Genomic DNA, 26428 nt, shown 5'->3' with positions numbered 1-26428 from the left:
GCTTTTGTTGCCTTTGTGGTATACCTGTGTGCACCACTTCCACTGCAGGTGCTCTTGTCGCCTGTGTGGTATACCTGTGTGCACCACTTCCACTGCAGGTGATCTTGTTGCCTGTGTAGCTTAACTGCATGCACCACTTCCAGTGCAGATGCTCTGGTTGCCTGTGTGTTATACCTACGCATACCAGTTCTCCAGGTGCTCTCGTTGCCTGTGTGATATACCTGTGCGCACCACTTCTACTGCAGGAGCTCTCGTTGCCTGCATGGTTTACCTGCACGCACCACTTCTGCTGCAGGTGCTCTGGTTGCTTGTGTGGTATTCCTGCATACACCACTTCTACTGCAGGAGCTCTTGCTGCCTGTGTGGTATACCTGTGTGCACCACTTCTACTGCAGGTGCTCTTGTTGCCTGTGTGGTATACCTGCAAGCACCACTTCTACTGCAGGAGCTCTTGCTGCCTGTGTGGTATACCTGTGTGCACCACTTCTACTGCAGGTGCTCTCACTGCCTGCGTGGTATACCTGCAAGCACCATTTCTACTGCAGGAGCTCTTGCTGCCTGTGTGGTATCACAACACATAAAAGAGGTAGGGTAAGTCAACTGTCGTTCCCGTTTGTTAGACGTTATACGCCAGGGGAGCAAATTATACTTGTAAAAACTGCCCTCACCCACAATAAATTGTGGCATGCTTCATCATAGGGCTGCTACTAACGTCTCTGCGCAGACCAATGCTAGAGACGGAGCAATAGGGAGGGGTAGACAATACAACAATGATAAAGACATACAAGAATAAAAAAGTGTTGGACTTGGCCCTTTTTGCAGGGTCATCCCTAAACTTTTTGCCTTCCTCCTGTATTTGTTCTGACCTGTTGTTGGCTGTTATATGACTCTGGGCACCTTACCACTGCTGATCAGTGCTAAGGTGCATATGCTCTCCCTATGGTAAAATGTTGCTGTTCATTGGATTCCATGATTGCCTTATTTGGTTTACTATCAGCCCCTAGTAAAGTGCACCAGGAGTGCCAGGGCTTGTAAATGCAAATGCTGCTGGTGGGCTTGCAGCACTGGTTGTGCCACCCACAGAAGCGGGCTAGTAAAATGTGTCTAGGGTCTGCCATTGCAGAACCTGCGTGCAGTCTGGTACTGTCATGCTGACTGCGCAAGTGCACCTACTTGCCAGTCCCTAATCCTTCCCTTAACTGCATATTAGTCACCCCTCTGGTAGGCCCAAGGACAGGGTCCATTGTAGGCATAAGGTAGGACATGCCCTGATGTGTGTGGCATGTCCTAATAGTGAATTACAGCCATTTTCGTTTTTAGGTCTCGCTGGAGCCAGCGCTTTAGCGCTGCTCTTGCGAGAGCTTTTGTAAAAGGGGGATCTGGAAGTGCAAACTAGTGCTTTTCAGGCCTCCAAATACAGTGCATGTGCGCCGGGCGCGCGCACCATTTGGCAGCCTGAAAGCACTAGTTTGCACTTTCAAATCCCCCCCCCCCCCTTTACAAAAGCTCATTTCGCTTCCGCTTTGATGAGAACATCAAAGGGGCCACGAAATTGCTCACCATTTGCCACCCCCTCCCTCCCTTATCCCACTTCCCTCACAATGGCGACAGCTTGTTTAATCTCTACGTCTTGTCCCCCAACGTTTTTCTCTCGGACTATGGCTCCCTTTTGCTTGCTCTCTTCAGCGCTCTTTTTTTTTCTTGCTTTCTCTTTCCTAAAATCTCAATCACACAATCCTTTTAGTAGCGGGCAAAGCAACACAATCATTCTCATAATAAACACAGCAGGACATGGTTTTAAGAAAATGTCAAAGGTGAATTAAGGGTAGGAAAAATAGCGAAATCGTTTATTTGTGAAGTATGCATAATTTATATTTAAAAAATACATGTATTAAGTGGAACACACTTCCCCAGTCGTCTGCCATACACATAAACCAGAAAGCCGTATAAACCTGGTGCTACTAGCGTTTGGACACCTGCAAGGACTTAGGAACTTTATACATCGATGAATAATTAAATGGCGCATGACCACATTTGAAGATTATAAAATGCTGACGGCAGCCCAAAGCGAAGAGTCGATTAGGAGTGGACTTCGTGACTGACGAGGTTGTAAAATAATTAAGTAGGACAAACTATGGCTGCAGCTCATCTCTCAGTGGAATAAAACCGGAAATGTTGAATGGTTTCACCCAGTGCCATGGTCACATACAAATTGCTCCTGTTTCTAAGTTTCCCAGAGATTCTATGATTGTCAATCCTGAGTCTGACACAAACAGACTATTTTGTCTGGGTTTTACCTACTTGCAAATTCAACCAGGCATTACTACGAGAAAAATGCGGGGGAAACAGCTTGGATCGGAGCGGTGGAAAACATGGGATAAAACCATACCTGCATACGATAAAACCAAACCTGCATCCTATTTCTCATCCTGACCTATGAAACTCAGAAGTATGAGGTAAAACCACGTGTGCCGAAAAACTGAGGGGCATATTATCAAGCACGGCGTTAACATTATCGCCGCTTTAGCGGCAGACCTGCCGCTAAAGCGGCGAAAATGGGCTTGATAATATGCCGCAGAGAATTCCAATAGAAGCCCAGGTTCACACCAGAACATGGACTTCTATTGGAATTCTCATGGGCATATTATCAAGCCCATTATCGCCGCTTTAGCGGCAGTTTTCTGCCGCTAAAACGGCGATAATTTAACGCCGTTTCTTAATAATATGCCCCTAAGAGAATTAATAGGAGACCTCCAAACAAGACCACCGCCTTACTCACATGTTATATGCAGGTGACCTAAGTTTGTTGGCTATGACCCCTGCAAGCCTACAACGGCTCCTAGACACCCTCTCAATCTTCACTGAGTGGCACAAACTAGAAATTCTTTTTAAAAAAACCAAAGTGGTGAAGTTCAGCAAGAAAACTAAAAGACCTGGTGCCTAGATGGTAAGAAGGGATCAAATAACCAGTCGAACCAAAATACAAATACTTCTGGATATCTTTCGACAAAAGAGGTACTTTCTCTGCACACATGGATAAAATGAAATCCAAAAAGCTACCTCCCTAACTTTTGGCTGTAACACCCTGTCGAAATCCTTACAAGAATAAATGTTGGGGCCTCTCCACAAGGCCATAGCAGGAAAGCTACTCTCATCTATCTTTTATAGCTGCGAACTATTGGTAGGAACAAAGGTGGCAACGCTGCTCGGCCTGCTTATTGCTAAACATATCGGGCTGTATACAAATCGCCAAACTATACATTGCAGGCCCAACTACGCCTAGAGCTAGGCTTGAAAAATGAATCAATTGCCATAAACTGCTCTTTCTTAACAAGCATTTGCAATGCAATAGAGAGAGAGGATGTGTGCGCGAGGAGGGGGGGGGGCGGCACCATGTGGTGTCTCTCTGGGAGCAATGTGCCTGTGGCGATAGCGTGCGAAAGACTGTGCGCTGTAGGAGGGGCAACCAGAGGCGCGAATCTGTTTGATGTGTAGACGAGGGGTGTATGGCGTGTGAGGCGAGAGCTTGTGCTAGCCATAGGAACAACGTTTTTGTGTGTGGGTGAGCATGCGCGCTGAGCTGCAGAGTGGCCCCATGATATTGATAACTTGTTTTATTTTGCAAGTGGAGCCTTGCTTTCCTGCAGCCTGGACATTTCAGAATAGCATCGCTTTCCGTCCCTAACCCCTCGCAGCTTATTTATTTGTTGGTTTGTGAGTTGAGGAAGATGATCTCTCTGATGCTTTTCTTTTCACATTCTTGCCGATCTTCCGGCGTGTTTTCCTTCTTTCAGGGGGAGACCGGGGAGAGGGCTTTTCCTAATGGAAAGAATGCAGGGCGTGTGACTGAAGAATGTTTTGTTCTGAGCTAGTTAAGGTGCTATAATGGACGTTTCTTCCAACGTTTTAATGCAGTGACCGTACCTGAGTCAAATTATTTATTAGGCCTAATTACTTTCACATTCGGCCATTGCTTGTTATACACTTGTTTTGTTTTCTTCTCTTTCGTAGTTAGGGAAATGTGATGGTGAAAGGCAGCACGAGTACATTTAAAGTGTAACATTTGCTTGAGTTTTCGTCTGTCCTTGTGCTTTCATTTCGCACCCTCTTTTATTTGTTTGCAAAGCGCTCTGATACCCACGGGTCTCGCCAGCGCTATATAAAGCTTTATAAATAAAAACTCGGGCGCACTTCAAATTACAAGAACGGTTCTGTTTCTGGCCAGTCCCGATCACTGACCCTTGGAAACACTCTCTGCTCACTCCCAGCTCAGCACATCCAACTCTTCCCTCAGTCCACAGCACAGAGCAGCCGATTTAAAGGGGGCGCCGTTTTTCACAGAAATTGCGTGCACTTCGCCCCGGAATCAGACTTGGCACCAAGATAACAGGCCACAGACATGCCTCATAGCTGAAAATAAAATAAATGCAAGTCCAGTCTGGTCATTAGATAAAGCTCTCTACCAGGTTTTATTGTTGTAGCCCTCTCCATGGATGTTTCACGGGAGCCATTTCAATCAAATGCTAGATGTGTACTCTGTTTTCAGCTGCAAGAATTTCCCTGAAACATGAGCCTAAACGTCTGACTGTTGCATGTGGGCACTGATAGGGCTGATAAGGAAGAGTGATTATGGCAATAAAGGAGGCCTGTGCGAATTCTGTAGCCTTCACTGCTTGTGAATAAGCACATTATATGCGTGCTCTCCCTGTTACTTTTGAAAATGTATCCATGTGTTAAGATGTCTGAAATGGCCGCAAGGAAGCTCTACAAATTAGTGCTCTGGAGTAGCACTAATTTCTGTTATTTATTAACAAAATAAACAGATACACATTTGTGTAGCACCCAAATCAGATTTCTAAGAAACTACCGTTGTGAAACCAACACACCAAGAGCCCCACTGTTCGTTCTCTTGAACCATCAGACTGACACATCTGAAGCACTGTCCATAGCACACTGACACACACACACTCACTGCACCCCGCACTGAATCCTACTTCTGCATACTTAATATACTTCTGCAAGTCATTCATACACTGGCACACTTTAAATCCGTATAGAAAGCAATGCATAGCATATTGTGGCAACTAGCTCATACACACATCCACTTGGCTTGCAGACACTACACCTCAACACCTTACTCCAACAAACGGCAAACAAATACAAATGCCTACGCCACCTAGAACCCAATGCAATGAAGAGTACACTTGGCTTTACCACACCCTCTAGATAGGTCTGAGCTCTTAAAAGCTCTTTTCTAGTCTTATAAAGTCTTTTAGGTACATCTAGGCTAAACATGCATGTCACCATTTGGGGTGCATCTGCGGTTAAAATCTACTGTGACACCTCACCTATTGATCATTTTTGCTATTAACTATCATGTGGCACTTTATATACTCTTGAAATATCACCAGTCCCAAAAATCTGCATAAGTGACAAGTCAAATAGGCATAATTTCTAATTATGCCCTTTTGGCTGGTGCTATCATCTCACCACACCAAGTTCCCAGTCCTATTTACTTTCCATTCTGCAGAGGTCTGGTAAAAATAGTGCAATTTGTTAAGTATTACATCCCATAATGTTTGTGTAAGTTACCAGATCTTTAGCTGCCACGAAACACTTAACCATAGTATGGTCCTCCAGAATAAGGTCAAGACACACAACCAACCACAACCAACCACAACCAACCACACACACACACTCACACACACAACCACACACACAACCACACACACAACCACGCACACAACCACGCACACAACCACACACACACCCACACCCACCCAACCACACACACACCCACACCCACCCAACCACAATCACACACACAACCAAACACACACACAACCACACACACACACACAACCACACACACAATCTTAAACACAACCTCAAACACACACACAACCACACACACAACCACACACACACAAACAACCACACAACAACACACACACAATCACACAAACAACCACACAACACACAAACTAACACACAACAACACACACACAACAACACACACACAACCAAGCACACAACCACGCACACAACCATGCACACAACCATACATACAACCACACACACAAACACACACACTCAATCAACCACACACACTCACACAACCACACATACACAACACATACACACACAACCATACACACAACCAACTACACAACCAACCACAACCAACCACACAACCACACACACAACCACACACACAACCACACACATAACCAACCACACAACCACACACACACAACCATACACAACCAATCACACACACACAACCACAACACAACCACAACCACACCCCCAACCACACCCCCAACCACACCCAACCACACCAAACCACACACAACCACACATACACACAACCACACATACACACAACCACACGCACACAACCACACACACACAACCACACACACACAACCACACACACACAACCACACACACACACAACCACACACGCACACAACCACACACACACACAACCACACACGCACACAACCACACACACACTCACAACTACACACAACCACACACACACACACACACAACCATACACACACAACCACATAACCACACACACAACCCCACACAACCACACATGCACAAAACCACACACACACACAACCACACACACACACAACCACAAACAATTTTTTGGGCTGTCAGCATAAATAGGCTGTCACCAAACACGATGAACACCTCGGGAAAGTTTAGGAAGTCACCCTCAACTTTGAAACCACTTGCTGTTGCAGAGTGTGTGCTGTACACATAGCAATACCTTGACACAGCGGACTGTTGCAAGGAATGCTTTGAGCCTCGGAGGCTGACAGACTTCAGCCTGTGCATTAGTTCACCCCGACTTGGCGCTGCATGTAAACAGGGTGCCCACTGTCCAGCATGAAGTGAGACATTGTGATCGGGGCTGGAGATGCTATTTAGCAATCTGCTTAGAACACTGTGTTTCGTTTATGGCATTAAACATAAAGGAGCACTGGCAACGCTGATAAACTGGATTTCATTTTGAGTAGTGACTAAAACTTTAAAAAAACCTTCAGTACTGAAACAAGTGCAATAGGTCTTGCATTTGCAAAAGTTTAAGCTATTAGCATTGTTCATGACAATGCCTTTTTATCTATTTTATAAAACAAACACATAAATAAATGTCATTATCATTTACAATGCCAATAGCTAATGTTGCATTATTATTAGCAATGCCAACTGCTCACACTTTTATAATGCGAGACCTATTGCATTGCAAATGCTTGTTCACTATTGAAGGCTACCTGCTCTCCATAGGCCAGAATGGGCTGCTGGAATTATTACACTCTATAATCCCAGCGGACTCGGAGAGCATGGTAGAAAGTCATGTTTAGTATGCCTGAACTCAGAATAATAAAATACTTCTTTTAGTAAAGTTTATTTTAATATCCTGTGTTTGTAAATACTACTTTTAGAAAGTTAGTATTTACTTGCTTAGCCATTTCAGTCCGCCTCTGCTTTGTGTGTGTGTGCTGCCTAGTTTCAGTGAGTGGCAGGGCTGGGGAATTCCAGGAGACAGGCTGGCTGCCAGGTGGTGGGTAGAGAGATTACACCAGGATGGGTGGAAGGAGTACACCTTGACTCTGAATAGACCTGTGCTCTGCCACCACAATGCTTGCTCCGCCCCCTGTGGAGCGGCTGATGTCTCTGGCCTGTGCACTGAAAAGAAAGAGCAGAGTCACAACAACAAAGTGCTCCAAAAGCGGACTGAGCCAGGCACAGGCCCCCTGGCGACAAAGAACAAAAGAAACTGTGTATAAAAGAAGGAGCCCTGCTCCTAAGAAATCAGATCCTGTTTGCGCCAAGAAGAAACTCTGCCTGAACAGAAAGACCTGGGAAAGCTGCATGGAGGAGTACTGTCTCTAAGCCTGAGAGACTGGCCTGTGGTGGGTGCCTTGCTGCAAGAAGGAGAGAAAAGACTGAGAGAGACTTTTGATTTCAACTTGTGCTTTGTGAACAATCTCCAAGAGCTTGCTTGTGAACTTGCCCCCTGACCTGTGCCCCAGGAACAGTGAGCGCTACCCCTCCCTGGAAGAAGAGGAAGCTGCTGTGGGTGGATTGCTAACGCTGACCCCAGAGAACCTGTGTGCCCTCATCTCGCTGAGCAACGCGACTCCTGATCGACTGTGCTGCTGTGAGCACCGTGAAGGCCTGCCCTTCCTGGCCTGAGCAACGTGAACAACTGCCCCCTCGAGCCGGAGCTCACAACGTAAGGAGAGACTGCCTGTGTCCAAGCGCCGAGCCTCTGCGACCCCAGGCCGTAGAGACCACTGCGAGGACCAACTCTGGTTCGCCGATTCTGGCCGATGCCGACAGCGCTGCGCGCTGAAAATCACCCCTGAGCCGCCCCTCCTGCTTCCCACCTCGAGGTGTGCCGTGACGTCCTGAGGCGCCCCACGAAGCATCGCCGTCCACTGACCAAGCGGGACTGCAACACGACGCGGGACGCCCTTCTAAAGCCTGCTGAGGCCGCCACGAACTTTGCCCCCAAGAATAAGGTACTGTGAGCCCCAAGCGCCCCTGTACGACGCGTACTTTCCTTTGTACGGTCCGTACTGCGCTGTCGTCCCGCTACGCTACTCACGCGGGAAGCGTGAGGCGTTGCGCGGTTCGCACCAAGCCCGTACGGCGCGTCCCTGCACCTGTACCGCCCGTACAGTGTGAATAGATAGCCGCTTACTCACGAGGGAAGCGTGAGACGAGGAAAGACCCGTACTGGTGGTGTACGAAGCGTACGACGATGAAAGAACCGTACTGGTGGGGTACGAAGTGTACCGAAGTAGGTACTGCGCGTACTGACGCCGGTACGAAGAGCACCTTCCGCGCTACAGTGCGCACAGACCCCAAGAAGTCTGCATTACTGCTAGAATTGCCTTTTAAGAACTGTGGCCTCATGGAACATTGATATAAGTAACTGGAAGCCCCTCTTTAAGTGAAGAACTGTATTTTTGAAGCCTGCTTGAAGAGTCTTTTATATAAAGAGCTTTATTTTTATAAATACAGTCTTGAGTCTCTGTGTGGTGGGTTGGTGTTTATTGTGGGGCACCCAAAATGCTTAACCTCATGACCTCTGGAATCTAGCCTGACTGCTCGCGCCACGTTACCTAGAGGGTGAGCAGGGGTTATTTTTCACGAGTAATCCTTTGCCCTGACTTAGAGGAAAGGGTCCCTGCTTGTCGCAAGTACATACCTGCGCCAACCAGAGACCCCGGATTCTAACATTGGTGGCAGCGGTGAGGATCTACGGATTTGCAATTTTGGTGTCTGCGCAGTGATTACTAGCCATTGCACAGTGATTACAGTCCAGTAGCTTAAGCCACAGAACTTTTTATTTTTGCTTGCCAAGAAAGAAGATCCCTTGTGTTTGGAGTCATGCCTGGCCCAAACAGCATTAAGAAATCGACCTCTGAAACCTCTGAAATAGTAGGAATTGAATGGGATGAGTCAAAACTGGATAGCTACAAGAAAACTGAACTCAAGCACATCTGCAGGAAGCTAAAGGTTCCACATGCAGGATGCAAGAACAAATCAGATCTCTACAAGGCGCTGAAAGCCTGGATTGAATCAAGGGGTGCAACTGAGGAAGTTACACCATTGAAACCAGCAGAGAGCATTCATAGTTTTGGCAGAGGCCTGTCGCCAGAGGAGCTGGCAGACAGACAGGCCACCAGGGATCATGAAATGAAGTTGGCAGAGCTGTAAGTAAAAAGCCAATTGGAGCTAGAGAGCAAAAAGCTGGCTCTGGAAGAAAAGAGAATGCAAATGGAGCATGACTTGATAATGAGGAAATATGATATGGAGCTCGAGAGGCTTGAGGCCATGAGTGTCTCAGCCCAGCAACAAGAAATGTGCGTAGCTCAGAGATTGAGCTTTGCTGAGTGGGAGCAACAATCCAGCTCAGATGGTGGCAGCAATACTGAATTTTCTAGTGCTGAGAGAGTAGTACGCACACCCAGAGATGTGGCGCCTGACTTGAAGGAGGGGGTTAACATACACCAGGAGGTTCAAGGGCATGAGGTAGCTCCAGTAGTGCGCAGTATCCCTGAAGGGAATAGGGTAACTGGCGCAGGTGTTCATGGTCCTAGTGATGGGAAGGACACTCTACTGACACTTGATGAGAGGTGCAGGGAGAGGGGTTCCCCAAAATTGAAGTCCCGGTATGTGAGTATGAAGACCGCCCAGAAGAGTGTGGGTTGTGTGACAGAGACAGTCAGATACTGTCTTGCCAGTCTCAGGAGAGTGGTGTGGAGTATGTGTGTGAGGCACTGGATGGTGAGGTGAAGGATAGTTTGGTTAACCCTGCTCGGGGGCTGTGTGATCCAATTGTGGGAGAGCATATTGTAAGTCCCTGTTTTCCAGAGCTATGCCAACACCTGTTGGAGAGTGAGTTCTCTGACCGCAGGGAGCTCACATTGGAGGCAGACCTTTTGGTGGAGTCCAGAGGGTCTGGAAAGGCATTGGGGAGTGATCCCAAGAGGAGTGGTCCAGGTATCTTCAAATCCAGTGTGGTGGAAGTGGCTCAGAGTAGCCCAACTAGGTCCTGTAGTAGTGAGAGGGGTGTAGGGCCTCACGTCCTGTCTTTAAGGGGAAGGAGTGAGAATGGGTTATGTCCCAGTAGGGCCCAACCTCAGTCTCAGAGCTTGGATGGTTCTTTAAGGGAACACCAGGTGGGGAGCCTAGTCTGTCCTGAGGGGCGGCCCGTTGTGCGGGATCCCCTAGTGTCTGGTGAACGGGGAGTGTCTGTAGGCATGCCTCCCTCAGTTCTGATATCTGGCAGTACCGCTCCAGTTGGGAGGGTGCAGAAGTCCAGATTTAGGGGTGAGGGGTGAAAGTGTCCCCAGTGGAAAAACCAGTGGGTCAGGGGCCAGCCAGAAGGGCTGCGTCACCAGTGAATGACCATGGTGACACCACTTCTGTCCTGGGGGATCTTCATGCACTGTCAGATGGACAGGGGTCAGGAGATCAGCGCCAGGCAGACTGTCACACGACACATGAGTTATGTGTCACCCTCAGGGGGGGCATGCGTGCTCCCCGGGAAGTCCTGGTGCGCCAGGCGAGCGTTCAACCGCATGGGTTGGTCCCAGGGTTGGGAAGCCAGGGTCAGGTGTTGTCTGACCTGGAGGGTGGGACAACTGTAATCAGTGTCCTGACCCAGGTTGCTTCTAGGGGTACCACTCCAGTTGGGAGTGTGCAGTAGTCTGGAAGGGGGTGCAGAGGGAGGGAGTCCTAGCCTCTGACCCCGGTGCAGCCTGAGGGTTTTGACCCTAGGCTGGAGAGCCAGGTTCAGGTGTTGTCTGACCGGGAGGGAGGGACATCTGTAATCAGTGTCCCTACCAGTCTGTCTTCTCGGTGTACCACTCCAGGTGGGAGGGTACAGCCATCTGGAAGGGGGTGCAGAGGGAGGGAGTCCTCGCCTCTGACCCCGGCTCAACTGAAGGGTTTAGACTAGGGGTGGGCGGAATTTGCGGAATTAACCTTCGCAAATTATCGCGAGAATGTTTAAAATTATCGCAAACAAGCAGAAATATCGCGAAGATGCGGAAGTTTTTTTCCGGCATGTTCGCGAGATTTTCTGCATGGTTGCGGGTCGCCAACTTACCAATGTGGTTGCTTGCGGGCGCGGCCATCTTGTTTTGAGTTGTTCTCGCGGTGCATGATCGCGAGAAGAAAGACATGATCGCGCGACGCATGACGTCACTGCGGGCGCGAACTGTCGCGAGACAGCGCAAATGGCTAAAAACAATACAACATCTCATGGAGAACGCGACCGGATCAAGAAAACTTGTCGGCGAACGCAGAGATTCAGGTAAGGCGATCGCGCGCGCGCGAGAATGTATCATTTTACAGCGCGAGCAAGAAACAAATTATCGCCAAGCTGCGGAAACCGGAATTTTTGACATTTTCGCGCTCTCCGCGGAACGCAAAAATGTCAAATTATCGCAATTTCCGCGAACGGAACGAAATTTTTGCCCAGGCCTAGTTTAGACCCTAGGTTGGAGGGCCAGGTTCAGGGTGTCCCCCCTGACCTGGACGCCCAGTTGCAGGATAGAACCCCTGAACTGATGGGCGAATTGCGCAGGACACCTGCCCCAGGTGCCCTGGCAATTCTGGAAGGGGGTACCACTCCAAGTGGGAGGGTACAGAGCCCCAAGGAGGAGGACCGGGTATGGGAGAGGCCACCCCAGTCTTTGGTCCAGCCGCCGGGTACAGGCCTGGGGCTGGTGGGTCAGTGCCAGGATGTCATACCTGACAGGAGGGAGAATGGACAAAGGCTGCCAAGCACCTGGGGCTACGGCCTCCCGCTCCCTGGGGCCACAGAGGTTTGAGAGCCCTAAGAGGCTTACGGCCTGGGTCTCATCCCTGACTACTGTCAGTGGCCTCTGTAGCATTTTGCTGTCCGTCTGTTGGGACATACCTGTGGGCCAGTTAAGGTTAGGTGCTGCACAGGTGGTGTCCACAGGTGAGGAGAAGGGTTCCCCATGGATTGGCTTGGTGGGCCCTGAGAGTATGGACAGAGGGATTCGAATAGGTTCAGATTGGCGTAGAACTGGAGTCTGCCCCTGCAGTTGCGGGCCAGGTCCTTGTTCTATCGCCCCAAGCAGGGAAGACCATCATGATGGTGATTGGTCTGCCCTGCGTTTTGGCTGGAAGGGGGTTGTGTTGGACTTGGCCCTTTTTTCAGGGTCATCCCTAAACTTTTTGCCTTCCTCCTGTATTTTTTCTGACCTGTTGTTAGCTGTTTTATGACTCTGGGCACCTTACCACTGCTGACCAGTGCTAATGAGCATATGCTCTCCCTATGGTAAAATGTTGATGTTCATTGGATTTAATGTTTGGCTTATTTGGTTTACTATCAGCCCCTAGTAAAGTGCACCAGGAGTGCCAGGGCTTGTAAATGCAAATGCTGCTGGTGGGCTTGCAGCACTGGTTGTGCCACCCACAGAAGCGGCCTAGTAAAATGTGTCTAAGGTCTGCCATTGCTGAACCTGCGTGCAGTCTGGTACTGTCATGCTGACTGCGCAAGTGTGCTGGAGCAGAGTTTTCTGTTGAAAATCTATTGGGTTTTTTAAAGCTCTGGTTTGTCTATTGTCGAAAGAAATTAAATTATTAATTCATAATTATTAATTATTTGTTTTGTGTAAATGTTCTAATTAACCAATACGAACTAACAAGAGAAAACTACACGTGGGGACGCGTTCATGTTATTTACTAATAATGTGCATGTTTAATTAAATAAATGTTGCTGAGTGCTGTTTATTTTAAAGCACAAAAACGCTTTTAAATGTCGTGTACTAATGCTTTCCTTGTGTTGCAAAGGCTAGATAATTCCATACACATAAGGGTATTAGTGGGGTTAACACTGTTTAATCACTATGCTGTGGTAACGTTGTTTTTGTCTCTTTTAATTAAGATGGTACGTTTTGGCCTAGTTTAAGATGGCTGCCGTTTAAAGCCTACATTCGAGTGCTGAGATTTTGATGAGAAGGCCTTGCTGAACATGGTCGAGAGTCATCTGACCACAGTCTTCGCCTGGTTAAAAGTTTTCCGTGAGGACAGCAGCTTTGGGCGGACATCCAAATGTCCTTGGAAGACAAAGGAGCCTCAATGAACATTATGATCACCATGCTGGTTCCGAGGAAATATGAACATGAAAAAGAAACATTTTCAAGATTTAGTTCCGTCTTCCGTCTTTTTATTTTTGTGGTTTTTTCTGAGAGGAGATTTTTCCAAATGTAGCGATGCTACATCCTTTCCTGCTCGCTCTGCTCAGCGGTTCAGCGGATATCTAAAACATTTTATGTTGCCTTCTTTTGTTAAATTTATTATAAATATTGTTAGCTTAGAGAGGGTTTGTTCATTGCATTTTGGATTCTGAGGCCACTTCTTTCCGAACTTGCGTTGGTGAGGATCGATGCTGTGAGGACGGTGACCTGAGAGACTTTTATCGAGAGACCTGTCCTGATGACTCGTTTATGACATTTAGCTAGAATAGGTAATTATGAGAATAATGATTTTGGTTTTGAATTGATTTTCTTTGAACTAATTTTAGATAAATTACCATTATTTGAAATACTGTGTTGGTGGTTATTTCTTGTCAATTATTGAGTACTCTATTTTGATTATTGTTGATTATTATTGGTTAAATCATGACTCAAGACAGTGTCAATTAGGTCTTATCGACCGTAGTGTAGATGCAGGGTGTTTAGAAGGTTTTTCTTTCCACAGGTTCAGTGCTGATAGAGTAATCTGAGTGTATGTTAGTGAAATGGGCCCAAGCGTATGATGAGTGTATGTGCGTGTATCTGTGAATTTACTCTATCCGTGGAAGTAGGGAGAATTAGTACACCCCAATCTGCACCAATTTCCTGGTTGCAGAATTTGATGGTTTTGATGATTGTCTTGATCTGATTAGATTGCTTGTACATTGGCTTTTTGATTTATTGATTATTGATTGATGTTGGTATATGTACTAATACTATATGTTGGAGTCGTCGTGTTGAGTTTTATGTAGTGCTTCTGGAATTTGGGAGCTGGTAGCAGTTCCGTAGTAGGGCAGAGGGAAGTATATGCTGCTCTCGGGAAAGACGGGATTGTTGGTCCTGTACGTATGCAGGAAAAACGTGTGACAATTGAAGTTGCGCGTCACATTGTCTGTGTTCGGAATTAGTGACATTGTTGTGTGTTACTATTAGAAATATTTCTGGTATAAAAGGGAGTGTGTATGGTAGCGAAGGTTATCTGTGAAACTCTGGTCTTAAGTCCCAGGGATCCGTAAGGTTCACCGTTAAAGCTTATCGCGGGAGGAGTAATAGGTATTCTCTGAGCTTGTTTGAAGGACTGGGCAGAGGTAAACACTGCTTGGTTAACGTATGTTATAATTCTGTAGTGGGGCAGATTGTTCGCTGTTTTCGGGAAAAGCAGAATTCTGTGTGTATGTACTACATTTTCTTGTATGAATGTGCGTGAATGCTCATACATTTAGTTGATTGTAAGACTCTTTGGAGCAGTCCTAGAGGAAACAGTTAATGAATGCATGTTAGAAGGGTAGAATAGAGGGATGTGCTACTGTGTCAACGGGATTCTTGTGAAATAGATTTTCTTTACTATTCTTTGGTTAGCGAAGCAGACAATGGAGATGTTTATATGTTGTAACTAATAGATTTTGTGGAATCTGACACGAAGTCTACTGAGAAGTTTTGTAAAGGAGGGGTAGACGACTGACAGGAGACAGGAGCAGGAGAGACTGCAGCGACTGCTGACGTCAAACAGACCGCGCTCTGATTGGATATTGAATCAGAACAGTGCTCGCGCGGAGATTGGTGTGTTGGTGTGAGCCGCGCAAGGATTGGAAAGAGTCACCTTATACTCTAGTGACGTAGACGCTCCAGGATTGGTGCGTTAGTGTGAGTCGCGCTGTTATTGGATAAAACATCGTAATATTCAGTTGTATTACGGAAGGGATTAGAAAGTTTGGTAAAAGTTAAAATGTATTACCAAGAAGAGAAAAAGAAAAAATCTTTGTTCAGAAAGATTAAAAATTGGTTCGACAAGGATAAAGATGTTAAAACGAGAGAAGGTGAATTGTTACCTCCATCGAAAACGCCTGCATCCTTTATGGCTGCGAGATATGGGTATCATACCTGTATATGGTTGGAGAATTGGGTTAGGTATACTAAAGAAGATGGTGTTCTAGCATTTCCAGAACATGGTTCATTTAATCTGGCCGTGTTGAAAAATTTGCGGGAAAAGATGTTGTGTCTTGACCCAAGACCAAGGCCGACACAGTTTGAGGCTTTAGTGGAATGGGAAGAGGAAGTACATGAGCGAGAAAAGCAGAGGTCTGGGGGAAATTACAGATACATGTTTGGGAGGAGACATGATCGTGAAACTCATCATGATCGAATGAAGAGATGGCGAGATTCTAGTATGTCAGAGGGATTATACCCTATGAGAACAGTTGAAGAGAAGGGTACAGAAAGGGTTCCTGAGGCAGAAGTGAGAAGATATGGAGTTAATGAATATGAGGATGAAGTCTTGAATGATATGATTTACAAAAGACCACCTCCATATAGACCAGAACCAGAAGAGAGCACACCAGTTGTTTCTCCGATAAGAGATACATTACGTATCATTGAGACAGAAAATGTGACACCTGAGTTAAGAAGTGGTAATCCTTTTAGGGAAAAAGAAAGAGAGAATCGAAGTGGTGACGAGAATACGAGAGAATTAGCCAGAACTACATCGGAGTTGACTGAAAAGATTAGAGAGTTGACAAAGAATCTAGAAGCTGTTACGGTGCCTGTAACCATAGGCCCGGTTATGCCTGTTTTTGCTAAGCAGAGGACGGGTGAAAATAGTTTGGTGATTCCATATGTTGGGAATAGATTGACAAGTTTGGCTGGTCCCTCAGGAGATTCAGGAAAAAGGACAGAAAATGATGATTTGAGACAATCCAGACATGAGATATGTAGTGAAGGATTAGAGATACAGTCTAATTCAAGATTGGATGCTAGTGAAGCTAGTTGTTCAGGGATGCCGATTTTAGAACCGCAGAAGAAAGTGGTTCCAGTGAGAAAATCTACTGAAATAATAGCTGAAGATTTGAATGAATGGATGAAAGTTCTTCAAAAGAGGGATAAAGATTCACAGGCAATTGATTTGGCTAGGTTACGTGTAGAATTAGAAGAGCTTGTTGCAGGGACAGTTCCTACAGAAATTCTGAAAAATCATCATGATGGTGAACTGTTATTTATGTGTAAAAATATCACCTGGAGAGCTAAAAATACACATGACAGATTAAGAGCAATAGCGAATGAGCACGGAGTTGACATTGATAAAGTGAAAGCTTTGCAGAAGTCTTACAGGATGGATTTCACAGACAAAGACATTGAAAATCTGAATGGTGCTGGTAGAACAGGACAGATTAAAGAGATGATCGCTTTATTGCGAAAATGGGGTGATGTTGAGAAGTGGAAGGATAGGTGGTACAAGAAAAGAGAAGAATCAGGGGATAGGACTTATTCAGCATTTCCTATGAGAGAAAAAGAGAAAACAGTGGATGCTTATCCTATGAGAGAAATACCTGGAGGAGGATATGTACATGTTCCATGGAGCAGACAGGATATTTTATCATTTACGAATGATTTCCCTCGACTGAGAGAAAAGCCCGTCGAGTGGTATAGGCAGGTAGACAGGTTTGTGAAATTGTCAAAAGTGCTGTGGATTGACCTAAATAGTCTGTTTGATATAATTGTTCCAGCAGACTTGTGGGCTGAGTGTAAAATAGTTGTAAGTTGGCCTACTGAGGAATATCCAAGAGATCAGAGAACAGGAGCACCAGATCCAGAGGTAATGAGAAAGTACGAGCAGGTGATCGTATACCTGAAAAATAAAGTACCTCCAAAAGAGACAGACTGGGTTAAAATAGATCGAACACACCAGGAAGCAAAAGAATCGGTTCATGCTTTTTATGAGAGGCTGATACTGGCTTTTAAACAATTCAGTGGGGATGAACACCTGGGTGACAAGGATTTGAGTCATTTTGTATACAGATTTGTATATGGCCTGAGACCTGAGATTAGTGAAAGAATTCGTGAGCATACAGTGGACTGGCAGAGTAAGAAAATAGATGAGATTTTGAGACATGCAAAATACTTCAGTGATGAAATTGAAGCAAAACAGAGAAAGCTGAAAGAGAAAGCAATGTGGGCACAAGTGAAAGTTGCGGAAAGACAGGAAGCACAGTTGGTGGAACAGGCGAATAATGCAGGAAATAATCCAGGAAATAGGCCCAGATATGCAGGGAAAGGAAAGGGGAATCTTGAGGAAGCCAAAAAGAAGTTCCCGTGTCACAACTGTGGCCAATTGGGGCATTGGAGATCGGAGTGTCCTAATCCACCATTAGTGAGTAATGAGAGTAAACCTTTAAATCAACAGGTGCAGAACCAGAACGAAGGAAATAATCAACAACAGCAACAACCTTCTGTTGTGAAACAGCAAAGTCAAGAGACAAAACCGCCCTTGCCGCAGAATAGAGGATCACAAAAGTACAATCAGGATTCGGGATTCTACAATGATGAGCAGGTAAACAAACAAAGGCGTTCTAACCAGGTACAGCAGTACTTGTTAAAGAATGAAGGGAGTGAGTCTGAAGGTGATTATTGACGGTGCCGAAGAGAGGAGGAAGAGTGCATACTTGGTGCAACTCTAGAAATAGACCAGGCAGGACCATTTGTGGATGGAAAAATAAATGAAGAAGGTGTTACTTTTTTAGTAGACACAGGTGCGACAAGATCAACTGTCAGGTCAACAGATATTAGAAATCTTCCTCTCTCGGATGAAGCAATCCAAGTAGTTGGTGTAGCCAATACACAAATCAAGACACGTCTTACTGAACCAGTAAGAGTACAAATAGGGAAATTTTCAGACATGCACAGATTTATTGTCTGTGACACTAGTCCAGTGAACTTGTTAGGCAGGGATCTGCTTTGTAAAATGAACTGTACAATTTTTTGTACACCGGATGGAATAGCTTTTGAAACACCAGATGAGGATGTTTTGTACCGAATGACTCTAGAAAATAGAGAGAGTGAGTTAATTGGTGCATATGCTGTGTTTGCTCCGGAGGATTTGCCTCAAGAGCTGAGAGACACAGTGAAAAGGACAGTTTGGGATTTTACTGGAGAGGATGTGGGATTGATGAATAATGTAGATCCTGTGAAAATTGCAGTGAAAGAAGGAATTACTTATCCTAACATTCCTCAGTACAAAATGACGCCAGAAATAATTGAGGGAATAACTCCTATTATTGAGAAAATGATTCAGCAAGGAGTTTTGAGAGAACTATTGAGTAGCCCGTGTAACTCACCGATAATGGGGCTAAAGAAACCTAATGGGAAGTTCAGGATTGTACAGGATTTGAGAAAAGTTAATCAAATTGTGGTGGCATGTTGTCCTATTGTGCCAAATCCGTCAGTGATTTTGTATCAGATTCCACATGATGCTGAGTGGCACACAGTGATTGATTTGTGTCATGCTTTTTTTTCAATTCCATTGCATCAAGACAGCCAGCCGATTTTTGCATTTAGGTTTGGCCAGCGTATTTTAGCATGGTGTCGTATCCCACAGGGGTATACGGAGAGTCCTTCGATATTCAATCAGTTATTGAAAAAATCATTGGAGAGCTTGATTATGCCTGAAAATTCAGTACTAGTGCAGTATATTGATGATTTGCTTGTGGCATCAAAGACACGTGAAGCTTGTGAAGTAGATACCATAGCTTTACTGAATCATTTGGCAGATGGAGGGTTAAAGGTATCTACAGCTAAATTACAATTTTGCAAGAAAGAGGTGCATTATCTTGGACACAATATTGAAAAAGGTCTGAGAAAAGTGACTGATGACAGGATCAGAATTATCAGAGAAATGAAAGCCCCAAAGACCCAGAGGGAAGTGAGAATGTTCCTGGGAATGGTGGGTTATTGTCGTCAGTGGATAATTAATTTCTCGCTGATAGCAAAGCCACTGATTAAGCTGACAAAAAGTGAGATGACAGATCCATTGGAACTAGATGGAGAACAAATGGCAGCATTTGAGGAGCTGAAGAGCAGAATGTGTGAAGCCCCTGCTTTGGGTATGCCAGATTATGAGAAAGAGTTTGAATTGTACTGTAGTGAGAGAAATGGATGTGCACTTTCAGTGTTAATCCAGAAACATGGATTACTGAGAAGGCCTATTGCGTACTTCTCATCGACACTTGACCCTGTAGCTGTGGGTTTACCAGGTTGTCTGAAATCTGTGGCTGCAACATGCAGAAGTCTGGAACAGAGTGAGGGAATTATAATGGGATATCCTGTAAGGGTATTCGTACCTCATAATGTGGCAATTCTTTTGACAAGAAGCAGAACTCAGTACATGTCACATAGTCGGCTGACTAAATATGAGAAAGTCATTCTGGGAGCATCAAATGTGACTCTTGAGAGATGTGTGAATGTGAATCCAGCGACATTATTGCCGGATATTGAAAATGTGGGTGTGAAGACAGAAGATGATCACAATTGTTTGGATGTGTTGGATTACTGTACAAAACCGAGACCAGACATAAGGGATCTTCCCTTACTTGAGAGTGATCATGTGCTGTTTGTAGATGGATCATGTCTGAGGAATGAGGAGGTTGTGCTGAGTGCAGCATATGCAGTGTGCAAGGTTTCAGAAGTGATGGAAGCGTCACCATTGAAAGGAGTGAAATCTGCACAAGTTGCAGAATTGGTGGCATTGACGAAAGCTTATGAGATTGGGAAAGATCTGAGAGTGACTGTGATGACTGATAGTCAGTATGGATTTGGAGTTGTGCATGATTTTGGCCAACTTTGGCTACAGAGAGGTTTCTTGACGTCGAGTGGGACTCCAATAAAGAATGCTGAAGTGATTGGGAAATTGCTTGAGGCGATACAGCTGTCTAAAGAATTAGCAGTTGTGAAATGTGCTTCTCATGGACAAGGAGATGATTTTGTGACAGTTGGAAACAGATTTGCCAACGACATTGCACAATATTGCGCTAAGAATAATCACTCAATTAATAGGGAACGAGAAGGGGAAATGTCTTTTTGTTCTGTGATGTTTACTAATGTCCTAGAGACGTGGGATGAAGTGAAACAGTTGCAGGATGAGGCAGGAAAGGAAGAAAAGAAAGACTGGATCAAGGCAGGTTGTGCCCCAAGAGAAACAGACCATGTTTGGGTCTATAGAGATGGCAGACCAGTCATGCCAAACTCTATGCTGTCGACAATGGCAAGGATGTATCATGGCCAGGGACATTTGGGAAGGGATGCGATGATCAGGTCTTTTAAACAGACTTGGTACAATGCAAAGTTCAGGACAATTGCAGAGAGCATCTGTCAAAGATGTTTGATTTGCCAGCAATTTAACATTGGGAAAAAGACAGTGGTGAGTCTGGGAACGATAGGCAGAGAAGGTGGTCCTTTCACGAGAATGCAAGTAGATTTCATTGAAATGCCCCAAGTGAACAGACTGAGGTATGTTCTAGTGGTAGTCTGTTTGTTCTCAAGATGGGTGGAGGCCTATCCGACTAGGAGAAATGATGGAATAACAGTGGCAAAGTTACTGTTAAGAGAGTTGATTCCTAGGTACGGGTTTCCAGTAACGATTGAGTCTGATAGAGGTGGACACTTCTATAATGAGCTCATGAGTTTGATTTGTGAAGCATTGGGCATACAGCAAAAGCTACATTGTGCATACAGGCCAGAGGCTTCTGGTGTGGTTGAGCAGATAAATGGCACAATCAAGAACAGGATTGGTAAGATGTGTTTAGCCACTGGAATTAAATGGCCTGATTTCTTGCCTCTAGTGCTAATGACTATTAGATCTACTCCAGATAGAACTACTGGGTTAAGTCCGCACGAGATTTTGATGGGACGTGCAATGCGTCATGCATTTGTACCTGTCAATAAGTTGATGACAATAACTGATGACATGATTTTGGATTACTGTAAAGGCCTGGCTGACGCAGTTCATTCTGTGTTTCACCAGGTTGGAGAAGAAGCTACAACACTTGAGAAGAAGCAAGCTCATGATCTGAGTCCAGGGGACTGGGTGAGGATTAAAGTACACAGAAGAAGAAATTGCTTGGTTCCAAGGTGGGGAAGACCAAGACAAGTTATTTTGACTACGACAACTGCAGTGAAGTGTGCTGGTGTGAAAAACTGGGTACATGCGAGTCATACTCTGAGAGTTCCAAACCCAAAGGATGGGACTGGCAAGGAGTATTTTGAAGAATCAGATTCCAGTGATGATGAAGACCCAGAACCAGTGAGAAAAAATCAAAGTTCAGGAAAAGAAGCAGAAAAGACTTCAAGAGAACCATTGAGAGTCTCAGAAGGGAGATCAGATTCTGTAAGAGAGTCTGAAGTTCCAAAAAGCAGTGGAGGAAAAAGAAGAGAAAAGAGTAATTCCACAGAGACTACTCCTGAATCAGAAGAGGAGATTGAAGAACCACTTGAGATTATACCTGAAGAAGTAGGGTCAGAAGAAGATAGAGAGGGACAGATTGCGGAAGACCCCCGAGGAGGTGTAGGGAACATTCCTGATAAGCTAAGTGAAGGGACAAGTAGACAGCAAGAAGATTGCGTGTCGGAGACTCGAGGAGGGAAAGAAGTAGGGAAGTCTCAAAAAGTGGTGAAAAAGACTGTGGAGCGAAAGAAAACTGCTGAAGAACAAGAGGCATTTGAAACAGAATCGGATGAAAGTGAGAATGAAAAATCAGAAGGTCGAGTTCTGAGAAAGAGAACTTGGATTGGAGAAAGAAATAATACAGAAACAAGACCGAAAAAGGTTGTAAGAGGAGATTTTTGGCCTAACAACAGAGTAAAGAGGCTGAGATACAGACTGATAAGAGCAAATACATCGAAAGCTGAACAAGTAAATAAGGTGTCGAGTCAAAATGAAGTGAAGGAAAAGGAGCAAAAGAAATCAAAAGAACCTGATGAGATAAAGAGAATTAGAAGACCCAACCAAAAGTACAGATCACCGGAATGGTCTTATGTGGCACTGTCTGAAGGAGGAGAAGAAGAAGAAACAGTGAATCGAGACAATCCGGAGGGGATCTTGAGAAAAGTGGTTGAGGAAAAGGAAAAATCTGTTGGAATCTTAAAAGTTATCCTGACTGACATTGGAGAAGAGTCGGATGCACAGGATGTTGTTGATGATCTGATACAATTTGATGTTGCTGAAGAAGGAGTGAAAAGTGATGAATATCCAAATTGAGTGAACTGAAGAAATCACCTGAAGAAATCACTTGGAGAAAAGTGAAAAGGAGAAAGTCTGAAATTTAGCTGTCTGAAGTAATCCAGAAATAAAGAATTGCAGTAGTGGAGTAGTAGAGGTTAAGTCAAAAGACACGGTCAAAGTAGTAAAATGGCTAACATAGAGAATAATCAAAGTAGATGTGCCTTTTTGAAAAGATGGTGTAGAATGTGCTGTTGCTGTACTGGATTATTGATGCTGCTATGGGGTGTTTTAGTTTTATTAGTTACATTTAGAGTTACAATAGGTACATTTGAAATACATACTGAGAATGAGACTAATGTAGAGAAAAGTTCACAAAAAGTAGTTCCAACTAGAATTAGTAATACTTACATGCATAAAGATAGGTCAATTAATGATTTTTCTAGCAATGTTTTTTCGAAATTGTTGTATGAATATGTGAAGACAATGGAAGTGAGGGATTGCTACGTTTGTATGCAATTACCTGCATCCGTTTCAGAGGGTGTTACTTATCACCATTTACCAGCTACGTATGGAATTTCTTGTAGTGTGTTAAGTAGTGTTTTTTATTTGCTAGGGAAAATAGATTATGAGATGTCTAACAAAGATAGTATTTTTGGGCAATTGCCTATGAATGAAAAGCTGAATCCAGCTAAAGAGGCTAACATTTTTGGTGAGATTTTTATTGAAAAAGAAGAATTAACATTGGATTACATTTTTAAGAATAATTTAACTTGCAGTTTGAAAGAAGAGGAGAAAGCTTTCCTAAATATGGTGGAGGAAAGGAGATTGAGCATGCATGAAAAGGCAGGGAAATACAAAGTGAGACAATTTGGGACATTGAGATGGGAAAAGAATTGAGAAATGGAGCTAGTCCAACTTTAGCTTTAGATGCACCACAGAAGGGTAAGCTGTGTATTACAAGAAGGAAATCCCAATATGATACATACTTTGTTGGGACTAGTGAGTGTCATGATACATACTTCATTGCAACAGGATGGGGTTTCAGAGGAGGAGAAGATCCAGTTTTCCCAGGAGTGTATTATGTTTGTGGGAACAAGGCTTATTACAAGTTGCCTGACCATTGGTATGGCACGTGTTATGTGGGCCTGGTCTTTCCAAAGATTTTTCATATAGATAGAATAGAAGATGTAGAACATATTAATTTACTAACACGTTTTAAGAGAGAAACTTGGTCAGAAATAGTGGGTGACATTTTTGGAGCTTTAATTCCAGCAGTGGGAATTTCTTTGAATGCATATGGAATTCGGAAACTGTCAACAGTGGTGGATCGCTTATCGACAAATACCGCTGGAGGGTTTATTTTGGTAAATATGGAATTGATTGCCGTACGTACCATGTCTATGCAAAATCGACTTGCCCTTGATATTCTATTAGCCAAGGAGGGTGGGGTCTGTGGAATATTGAAAGTTCAACATTGTTGCACTTACATTCCAGACGAAAGCAAAGACTTGAAGGTCTATATCAAAAATATTACTGATTTGCATGAAGAATTAGTACCACTGGAAGCTGAGAGTATTTGGACTAAAATAGCTAATAAAATAGTTGCTGTTAAGAGTTTTATTGCAAAAATAGGTAGTACTATTATAGGTAAGATATTGTTTCCTTTGACTTGTATAATTGTTGCTTTATTGATACTAAGATTGGTGTGTTTGTGTTGTAAAAACAGGGGAGGGAAAAAGAAATTAATTAAAAGAAATATTGAAAGGAGAAATAAAAGAAAAAGAGATCCACAAGAAATAGAATTAGAAGAATTGAGGGAGAGTGTTTATTTGGAGACAAAGAGGGATGATGAAAGGGAGTCTGGTGTCTAGTGTTGTGAAAAAGAAAAAGACATTTCCAGTTTCTCCTAAAAATTGGGATTTAAATTTTACTAAATTTTTTTTTGGGGTTGTTTATTTGGTGATAATATCACCAAAGGGGGGATTGCTGGAGCAGAGTTTTCTGTTGAAAATCTATTGGGTTTTTTAAAGCTCTGGTTTGTCTATTGAAGAAATTAAATTATTAATTCATAATTATTAATTATTTGTTTTGTGTAAATGTTCTAATTAACCAATACGAACTAACAAGAGAAAACTACACGTGGGGACGCGTTCATGTTATTTACTAATAATGTGCATGTTTAATTAAATAAATGTTGCTGAGTGCTGTTTATTTTAAAGCACAAAAACGCTTTTAAATGTCGTGTACTAATGCTTTCCTTGTGTTGCAAAGGCTAGATAATTACATACACATAAGGGTATTAGTGGGGTTAACACTGTTTAATCACTATGCTGTGGTAACGTTGTTTTTGTCTCTTTTAATTAAGATGGTACGTTTTGGCCTAGTTTAAGATGGCTGCCGTTTAAAGCCTACATTCGAGTGCTGAGATTTTGATGAGAAGGCCTTGCTGAACATGGTCGAGAGTCATCTGACCACAGTCTTCGCCTGGTTAAAAGTTTTCCGTGAGGACAGCAGCTTTGGGAGGACATCCAAATGTCCTTGGAAGACAAAGGAGCCTCAATGAACATTATGATCACCATGCTGGTTCCGAGGAAATATGAACATGAAAAAGAAACATTTTCAAGATTTAGTTCCGTCTTCCGTCTTTTTATTTTTGTGGTTTTTTCTGAGCGGAGATTTTTCCAAATGTAGCGATGCTACATCCTTTCCTGCTCGCTCTGCTCAGCGGTTCAGCGGATATCTAAAACATTTTATGTTGCTTTCTTTTGTTAAATTTATTATAAATATTGTTAGCTTAGAGAGGGTTTGTTCATTGCATTTTGGATTCTGAGGCCACTTCTTTCCGAACTTGCGTTGGTGAGGATCGATGCTGTGAGGACGGTGACCTGAGAGACTTTTATCGAGAGACCTGTCCTGATGACTCGTTTATGACATTTAGCTAGAATAGGTAATTATGAGAATAATGATTTTGCTTTTGAATTGATTTTCTTTGAACTAATTTTAGATAAATTACCATTATTTGAAATACTGTGTTGGTGGTTATTTCTTGTCAATTATTGAGTACTCTATTTTGATTATTGTTGATTATTATTGGTTAAATCATGACTCAAGACAGTGTCAATTAGGTCTTATCGACCGTAGTGTAGATGCAGGGTGTTTAGAAGGTTTTTCTTTCCACAGGTTCAGTGCTGATAGAGTAATCTGAGTGTATGTTAGTGAAATGGGCCCAAGCGTATGATGAGTGTATGTGCGTGTATCTGTGAATTTACTCTATCCGTGGAAGTAGGGAGAATTAGTACACCCCAATCTGCACCAAGTGCACCTACTTGCCAGTCCCTAAACCTTCCCTTAACTACATATTAGTCACCCCTATGGTAGGCCCCAGGGCAGGGTGCATTGTAGGCATAAGGTAGGACATGCCCTGATGTGTGTGGCATGTCCTAATAGTGAATTACAGCCATTTTCGTTTTTCACTATTGAAGGCTACCTGCTCTCCATAGGCCAGAATGGGCTGCTGGAATTATTACATGCTATAATCCCAGCGGACTCAGAGAGCATGGTAGAAAGTCAAGTTTAGTATGCATGAACTCAGAATAATAAAATACTTCTTTTAGTAAAGTTTATTTTAATATCC

The sequence above is a fragment of the Triturus cristatus genome, chromosome 1_1, assembly GCF_964204655.1.
Source record: "Triturus cristatus chromosome 1_1, aTriCri1.1, whole genome shotgun sequence".
Lineage (NCBI taxonomy): Eukaryota > Metazoa > Chordata > Amphibia > Caudata > Salamandridae > Triturus > Triturus cristatus.
The sequence above is the reverse complement of the archived record's forward strand: the minus strand, read 5'-3'. Positions refer to the sequence as shown.